The sequence below is a fragment of the Notamacropus eugenii genome, chromosome 6, assembly GCF_028372415.1.
Source record: "Notamacropus eugenii isolate mMacEug1 chromosome 6, mMacEug1.pri_v2, whole genome shotgun sequence".
NCBI lineage: Eukaryota > Metazoa > Chordata > Mammalia > Diprotodontia > Macropodidae > Notamacropus > Notamacropus eugenii.
The window spans coordinates 3,332,811-3,342,021 of record NC_092877.1 but is presented as its reverse complement, the minus strand read 5'-3'; the positions used below and the strand labels follow the sequence as shown (position 1 = coordinate 3,342,021).

The 9,211-nt window shown below is 42.4% G+C and overlaps 1 protein-coding gene across 16 annotated transcripts in view; it reads right to left on the bottom strand.

Moving 5' to 3' along the window:
- The window catches only part of AGBL2 (AGBL carboxypeptidase 2), a 73,492-nt gene that overhangs the window by 17,603 nt on the left and 46,678 nt on the right, over positions 1 to 9,211 (bottom strand). The window lies entirely within an intron of this gene.

Genomic DNA, 9,211 nt, shown 5'->3' with positions numbered 1-9,211 from the left:
ACCACACACACATCCATCTAATCTCAGACAGGACCACAATACTCAGCCAGTCAGAAAGCAGCACCACCAGGATACTCAAGCAGGATGTGAACCCCAAAACAACAGAAGGAACTTTCCCTAAGTAGGCATCTGTGCAGTAATACTAAAAAAGTGACCTAGAGAACTTTGGACCTAGAGAAGCTTGTTATAATATCCTTATCATATATGTGTACCACCCCAAATGAGTTTTTCTGGATGCATTGTGGGTAATTGCATGTGGCTAGGACCCCTCCTCTATTACCTTGTTGTTGTGTTGTGTGTTCGTTTTTCATTTTCAAAGACCATGCCATCAGAGAAATGATGACATGACTTGCACTTGACTTTGTTTAGAGTGAGAGAGGGCTGTGCAGGGTTACTTTCTCCTCCTGAGCCATCTGGATCCAGTGACCAGATATTCCTCAGGATGACTGGAGATGGCCCAGGATGCACTGGGAGACCTTGGCCTTTTTAAGCTAGGCCTTTACACATCCTCACTTAGAAGGAGGTAACACCCATTGAGTGAATAGGCCTCTTTAAGAAGTAGTCAGGGAATGGCCCTTATAATGAGCAAAATAAAAGAAAAAAATAACTAAATCAAACGAATCCTTTAACAAACATTCATAATCTCTATTACATAATTGCATCTTTATCCTATAAAAGTCCATTCTGCTTTTTCTGAAGTTGCTCATCTCAGTCTCAATAAATGCCAAGCTTGGATCAGAGGGGGTTTGACTGAATCCTTGGAGACGGCTCCACCACAACATCTCATGAAACAGCCAGTTCTTGGTGTCCCTGGGTGGGCAGAGCCTAAGCTACAACAGTGGGTGTTTAATCTTTTTGGGTTGCTTTCTTTTTTTTTTGTCCTATTCCATTAAGGGTTTTCTAGAAAATGATGGACGAACACACATACACACACACACACACACACACACACACACACACACACACAGATTTAAAAAACATTTTCATTCTTGTTGGTCTTCATTGCATTATGGTATTCCATTACTTGAATGTTCACAATTTATTTAACGATTCCTCTCTTGGTGGATATTTATCTCACTTCTACCTTTTTCGCAACTAAATTAAAATAATTATTTTTAAAGAGAGTCTAATCAGTTCTCTTTAATAATAACACATGATGCACTGATCCAGAACAGCACTGAACAATACTGACCATTACTCCTTGGAGACCGTGACGCAATGCTCTGACTACCTGAGATCCCACTAGCCTAAGGAGTGTCCGTTGAGCACTTACAGTTAGTACTTACTATGGGTCATTCTCCCATGGTACTGTAGGTTACAATACAGAGATAACTGTTGTTGTTCAGTCATTTCAGTTGTGTCCAACTCTTTGTGCCCCGATTTGGGATTTTCTTCACATAGTTATGTGGTTTGCCATTTCCTTCCCCGGGTCATTTTACAGATAAGGTAACTGAGGCAAACAGGGTGAAATGACTTGCCCAGGAAGTGGGCACATAGCTGGGAAGTGTCTGAGGCCAGATTTGAACTCAGGAAGATTAGTCTTCCTGACTCTAGGCCTGGCCCTCTACCCACTGTTCCACCTAGCTGCCTCTATTACAGAAATAAACTCTATGTTGGGCCATGTCTGTGCCTGGGCAGGCAAATGAGCTGTATAGCTAAAAGAGTTTATTAGTTTGGTACTACAAGATTGTCCTAATAGCACACGAAATACAAGACTAGCATTTCTGGGTCCCTACAATGTGGTGCGGCTATACTGATGAGATGTAGTAAATTTACCAAAACAAATCTTTAGCTTATTAAATTAGATGTCTCAATTTAATAGACAAGGTGGTGCAATGGATAAGAGTGCTAGTGCAAACCCTGTTTGCCTCAGTTTCCTCATCTATAAAATGAGTTGGAGAAGGAAATGGCAAACCACTCCATTATCTCTGCTAAGAAAGCCCCAAATGGTATCATGAAGAGTCAGATAACAACTGAAAAATGACCAAACAACAAAATTTAATTCCTGGAAACTATTCTAGAAAGTTATATTAAAGGGATGGCTAGTGAATCTCTGGAAAAGGAGGCAGTGATTCCCAATGAGTCATGTAAAACTAAAACTCATATATTTTTATTTTGAGTCACCAGACTTAGAGAGTGTGGTATGTTAGCAAAGTGTGATGAATGCTAAAATTCAGAGCTGTCTTTGCAGTCAGGGAGACTTGTGTTTAAGCCCCTGCCTTACACACACTCCTGGCTGGGTGACCTTGGGTAGGTCATTTAACCCATCAATGCCCTGGGCAACTTTCAGAGACAAAGTTACAGAAAAGCCTCCAACCTAGGTTAGAAGAGGGTTTTTCCTCTGCCAGGAATTTCCAGTGTTGTCTCAGGTTCCCTCCCTATTCCTACTAGATCAGGAGATCAGAGCAAGATTGTAGATACAATTTACCAAGATATTAACATGGAATTTGAAAAACATTTCTGATGCTTTTCCTGTGAATATGGAGAGGTATGGACTAGGTGACAGTATTGTTTGGTTGAATCAGGGCTAGTCAGTGATCATGCCCAAAGAGGAGTCATTGGTTTGATGTCAGTTTAGAAAAGGTCTCTAGTGGAGTGCCCTAGAGATCTCTGGCTGGGGGTGTATTCCTAACACAGTGAATTACAGAGGTGAGACCCAAAAAGATCTGATAGGTTAGAATGTTGGCTAAATCTGTTCAGTTATTCAGTTATGTCTAACTCTTTGTGACCTCATGGACCATAGCATGCCAGACCCTTTTATCCTTCTCTTTTTCTTGGTGTCTGTCCAAATTCATGTTTGTTATTTCCATGACATTATCCATCCATCTATATCCTCTGCCGTCCCCTTTTCCTTTTGCCTTAAATGTTTCCCAACATCAGGATGTTTTCAGTGAGTCCTGTCTTTTCATTATGTGGCCAAAGTATCTAAACTTCAGCTTCTGTATTCAACCTTCCAATGAATAGTATGACTTGTTTGAAGTATTGACTGATTTGATTTCCTTGCTGTCCAAGAGATTCTCAAAAGTCTTCTCCCCCATCACAATTCCAAAGCATCAATTCTGAGGTGCTCAGCTTTCCTGACAGTCTTACTCTCAGAGCCATACATTGCTACTGGAAAAACCATAGTTTTGACTAGACAGACCTTTGTTGGCAAGGTAACATCTCTGTCTTATAGATTAGTCATAGCTTTTCTTCTAAGGAGCAAGTGTCTTTTAACTTCATGGCTGCAGCTGTTATCTGCAGTGATCTTTGAGCCCAAGAATATAAAATCTAACCGTGTTTTCATTTCTTCTCCCTCTCTTTGCCAGGAAGTGATGGGACCAGTTGCCAGGATCTTCAATGTTTTGATGTTAAGCTTCAAGCCAGCTTTTACACTCTCCTCTTTCACCCTCATCAAGAGGCTTCTTACTTTCTCTTCACTTTTTGCCATCAGAATAGTATCATCTGCATATTCAGGATTGCTGATATTTCTCCCAGTAACCTTAATTCTGGCTTTTGATTCATCTAGCCTGGCATCTCACATGATGTACTTTGCATGTAAGCTAAATAAATAAGATATATTTATATATCTTATTTATATATCCAGTCTTGTTGTACTCCTTTTTCCAATCTTAAACCAACCAGTTGTTCCATGTTTGGTTCTAACTGCTGCTTTTTGACCCGAATACAAGTTCTTCAGGAGACAAGTAAGATGATCTGGTACACCCATCTCTTTGAGGACTTGATACATTTTGTTGTGATCCACACAGTCAAAGGCTTTAGTGTAGTCAATGAAGCAGAAGTAGATTTTTTTGGGAACTCCCTAGCTTTTTCCATAATCCAGTGAATGCTGGCAATTTGGTCTCTAGTTCCTTTGCCTCTTTAAAAACTGGCCTGCTCTTCTGATAATTCTCAGTTCACATATTGCTGAAGTCTAGCTTGCAGAATTTTAAGTATAACCTTGTTGCCTTGTGAAATGAGTGCATTGTTCAGCAATGTGAACATTCCTTGGCATTGCCCTTCTTTAGAACTGGAACATCAACTTCTCTTTTTCAATCCAGTGGCCATTGTTGAGTTTTCCAAATTTGCTGGGATACTGAGTTCAGCACTTTAACAACATCCTCTTTTAGGATTTTAAACTGCTCAGCTGGAATTCCATCACCTCCACTAGCCTGACTGTTAGCAACACTCCCTAAACACTTGACTTTATTCTCCAGGACTTTCCAATCTGGCTCTAAATCTGTGACCACAAGAAGGTGAAGATCTCTCTTGTAGGGCTTCTTGCCACCTCTTCTTAATCTCTTCTGCATCGGTTAAGTCCCAACCATTTCTATCTTTTATCATGCTCATTTTTGCAGGAAACATTCCCTTGATAACTCTAATTTTCTTCAAGAGATCTCTTCTCTTTTTCTTTCTATTGTTTTCTTCTATGACTTTGCATTCTCATTTAAGAAAGCCTTATCTCTCATCTCTGCTCTGGAATTCTGTGCTCGGCTGGGCAGCCTTTCCCTTTCCTTCCTCCTGCTGTTTGCAAAGCCTCTCAGCTACTTTGCTTTCTTGCTCTTTTTACTTTGGAATATGTTTTGTTGCTGCCCCTCCCGATGCTGTGGACCCCTGTCCGTGGTTCTTCTAACTCTGTCTAACAAATCTAATCCCTTAAGTCTGTTCTTCACTTCATATTCATAAAGGATGTTATTTAGGTCATTCCCATACAGTCTGATGGTTTCCCCTACTTTCTTCAATTCAGTCTAAATTTTGCAATAAGAAACTCACAATTTGGGCCACAGTCAACTCCGGGTTTTATTTTAACTGTAGAATTTCTCTACCATTGGCTGAAAAGTATATAATCAATCTGATTTCTATATTGACCACCCAGCGATGTCTGTATGTAGAGCCACCTTTTGGGTTTTGCTATGACCACTAGGCTTTCTTGACAAAATACTATTAGTCTCCACTCTGCTTCATTTTGTATACTAAGGCCAAATTTGCCTGTTATTCCAATATCTTTTATTTCCCTACTTTAGCATTCCAATTCCCCATGATGAACGTGATGGGCTTTTTGGGTCTTATTTCTAGAAGATGTTGTAGATTGTCATAGAACTGATCAACTCTGGCCTCCTTGGCATCAGTGGTTGGAGCATAGACTTCTATTGTTGTGATACAGAATGATTTGCCTTAGATTTGAACAGATATTCTATCATTTTTGAGATCATGCCCCAGTACTGCTTTCCTCAACTTTTTATTGACAATGAGGGCTACTCCATGCCTCCTAAAGAATTCTTGCCCATAGTAGTATATGTAATGATCATTATCCATTTGGTCCACCGACACCCAAGATATTGCTATTTAATCTTTCCACCTCCAGCTCACCTTGGTTCATAGATTTTATATTCCAGGTTCCTTTGCAGTGTTGATCTTTACAGTCTCTGATGCTGAGTTTCCTTTCAGCTTTGGCCCAGCCCCTTCGTTAGCACTGGAGTTACCTGAGGTTGCCCTTTGCTCTTCCTTAGAAGAGTGTTGGACACCTTCTGATCTGAAGGGTTCATCTTGCAATGTCATCTCTTTTATCATTTTAGTGCTGTCCATGGGATTTTCTTGACAAAGATACTAGAGTGGTTTACTGTGTCCTTCTCCAGTGGCTCATGTTTCATCAGAACTCTCCACTATGACCTGGCCATCTTGGGTAACCCTGCATCACACAGTTCATTGTTTCATTGAGCTTTGCAAGCTCCTCCCGATGATAAGGCAGTGATGGGAGGCAGGGGGGGACCAAACCTATTAAGATTAAATTTGGTAGTGTAGATAGCAGAGAAAGCTAAAGCAAATCCATTTTGTCTGCAGTTCCTCTATCTCATCTCTGATCCTGGTTTGTATGGTAAACCCACTCCCCTTCACTATCCCTGTGGCCTTCCTTACTGCTGAAACAAGGATGGTCCTATCTATTAAGGCAGGATTACATGAGATAGCTAATCTGAAGAAGAATCTTTTCTGCTACTGGTCCAGCAACGGGCCTGTCCAGTTATGGGATAACACATCCCCTATTCCTTCCCCACTAGCCCTCAGTAACAGGCCCTGTCCAAACTTAAGGTCATCCATACCCAGTTCACCTCCTGTCTGAACTAAAACCTATATAAGCTTTGTCCTTTTATTCCATTTGGGAGGCTTTGCCCTGTGGGTGGGGTTCTCTTGTTGGTGAACTCAACAAACCCTTATTGGTCTTGGTTATGGTCTTGGTTTGCGGTTATACTTCTGGTTCTGGTTTGTTGTGACACCAACAATTTTGCCCATGGTAGATACACAGGTAAAGTCTCACAGCTGGCTTCAAAAACTCAATACCACTAGTACAAGATGGTGACAGCATGACTAGATAATTCATCTGAAAAAGATTGGGATTTCAGTGGACTAAACCTCAATATGAGTTAATGGTTTGATGTAGCATTTAAAAAATCAACACAATTTGAGGCTGCATTTCTAGAAGCATAGTGCCCAGGTCTAGGGAGGTGATAGATCCATTGTCCTCCAGCCTCATGACATAGAAGGATCAGGTGATAGAACTAGGGATCCCTAGCTTGGAAAAGAGAAGACTTAGTAGGGATCCACATGATAGCTGAATTTAAATACCTGAAGGGTTATCTCATGGAAGAGGAGCTACAACTTTTTTTGTTTGACCTCAGAGGCCAGAACTCAGAATAGTGGTAGAAGTTATGACAAGGAAGCTTTCAGCTTTATGTCAATGTAGGGAGCAAGATGGATCCAAGTGAGGTTTTGTGAGATGCAGCTGCCCCTTATTGTAGGGAGGAGGAACCAGAAAGGACTGAGTCCTCTCCGCAGCTCCTCTCCCTGGCCTTACAGAAGGAAACAAATTTCTCAGCAGTGACCCCAAAACAGAACATGCTGCCTCCTATTCAGAGACTTCTAACGAAGACTAGATGACAGCTTGTGAAGGGGATTCTCTGCCTGGTACAGGCTGCATGAGATGGCTTCTCAAGTCCCTTCCCACTCTTGAAATTCTCTGATTCTAAGGAGACTACAGGTGAAGACATAAAGGGGTTCTGAGGTAAGGAAAAGGGGAAATGCAGAACTCATGAGAGATGGTCTCAAAATCAGACAAGAAATGAGATAAGAGATGGGGCAGCACCAAAGCTGGGGGCTTGAGGTAGTAAAGGTTTGGAATAGGCTCTTTGGAGATGGTGACAGAGAGTTAATCAGAGAAAAATAGAAAGCTTGCTGGGCCTCCCTCAGGGGCTTTGTTGAAATGGTTAATTTTAGAGTCAAGACTATGAAGGGAGAAAAGGAAGCCCAGAACAGAGGGTATGGTTTGGGAGAAAAGTGAGGGATGTGGTTTGGAGGTCATGGTGATGACAAGAACTAGACAAAGGGAGAGATGGGAAGACACGGGATTGTGATCAGAGAGCTTCTCACAGTCTGAGATGTCAGAGATGGAACAGTTTCAGGAGATAGGGAAATTTAAAGTATGCCCCCTCTGTGCTTAGAGATGAAAGATGGAGATAGAATGATGGGAGTCAAGATGACTGATGACCTCAGAAGCCAGGGTCATCACTCTGAATGCTGAGGTCACTGAGGGGGAGGTAGGGTGGAATAGGCTAATGGAGTCGGGGCAAAGAGGAATATGATGGGCCAGGTATCGAGGAACAAAAAAGAGTGGCATCAAGTCCACAGAGCAGAGCAGGAAAGATCTGGATGAAGCAGTTTAATCAGAGGGTGGGAACTTGCAAGGAACACGGTGTCCAGAGAGAGAGTGGCAGGGGGAGGGGCTGAAAGCAGGCAGTGTGCCCACTTCCACTCCCTGTCTTGGGTATTGGGGAGATGAGTCAGCACCCAGTGGCCAGGGTTGCAGCACCTTCAGGAGAGAGTGAGGTTTCAGGTATGATCAGGAGATTCAAGGCATGGAAGAGCATGAGACTGAGGATGATGGAACATACCAGGTTTTTAGTAAATGCAAGTTGGCTGACAGAACAGTCCAGCAAGGATTCTACATGGCACAATGGAAAGGAGAGGCAGTAGGAGGACAGAGGGCTAAGATGGGCTGAGAATGCCAAGAGGGGAAGATGGAAAAAATGATTTTCACCAAAGCCAACAGCAGCTCTCAACTAGCAGGGGCAGAGGAGCAGGAAGTAGACATTTCCTTGCTACAGGGCAGAGTTGAGGGTCAAAGATGACAAAAGTTGTTCTAATGGGAACATACACACGTGAAGAAGCATCTCCCTGAGTGGCCCAGGCAAGTTTCATGGTCTATTAAATGGAAATAAAACTTCTAGACCTACTTTGCTCAAAAAGAATTTGGAAGAATAAAGTGGCCTGACAGATGGAAGATGTGTTGGAGAAAGGCAGTGCCAGATGACGCATTCCTGGGGCACTGCCCCCAGGGGCAAAGGCCATGAGGCCAAAGAGTGTTTCCGTGTGCTCTTTGCTCTCTGCACAGTGCCTTGCTCATATTGGAGACTTAATAAATGCTTCTTAAATTTAACTTTGTTGAATTTCTTAGCAACCAACAGCTAGAGAAATAGAACCACAGTATTTTAGAATGGAAAGGAGCCTTGAAAGATATCCAGTCCAACACACACTTGAACGAAAATCCCCTCTAAAACTTAATTAACAAATGATCCTTAGATGCCCTCCAGGAAGGTGAAACTTATTACTTCCATGGGTGTCGCCAGTCAACTAGCATTGATTAGGTGCCAGGCACTGTGCTAAATGCTGGGCAGATAAAGAAAAGCAAGAGCTCCCAGTCTAATGGGGAGAAAATGTGCAAACAACATTACCCAGGTAAGATCTAGGTCAGGCGTAGGGAATCTGTGGCCTCGAGGCCACATGTGGCCCTCAAGATCCTCAAATGTGGCCCTCTGACTGAATTCAAACTTCACAGAACAAATCCCCTTAATAAAAAGATTTGTTTGGTAAAACTTGGACCTAGAGGCCTCAAGGCCACAGGCTCCCCACCCCTGATCTAGACTGTGCAAGTTGGAGATAATCACTAGAGGGAAGGTGCTAACGCTGGGGGCCTGGGAAAGGCTTGTATAAAAGGGGGTTTTATCTGAGCCATGTAGGGAAGCCAGGAGGGAAGGTGGGCATTCCAGGCACGGGGGATAGCAGCCAGTGTAAATGCTCATTCCACTTTTGGAAAGTTCTGCTCTTTAGGAAGTTTTTTCTAAATCTTGATACACAGGTCTGCACATCCATTTTTGTAAATGTGGTATTTGTGGTTTTTATA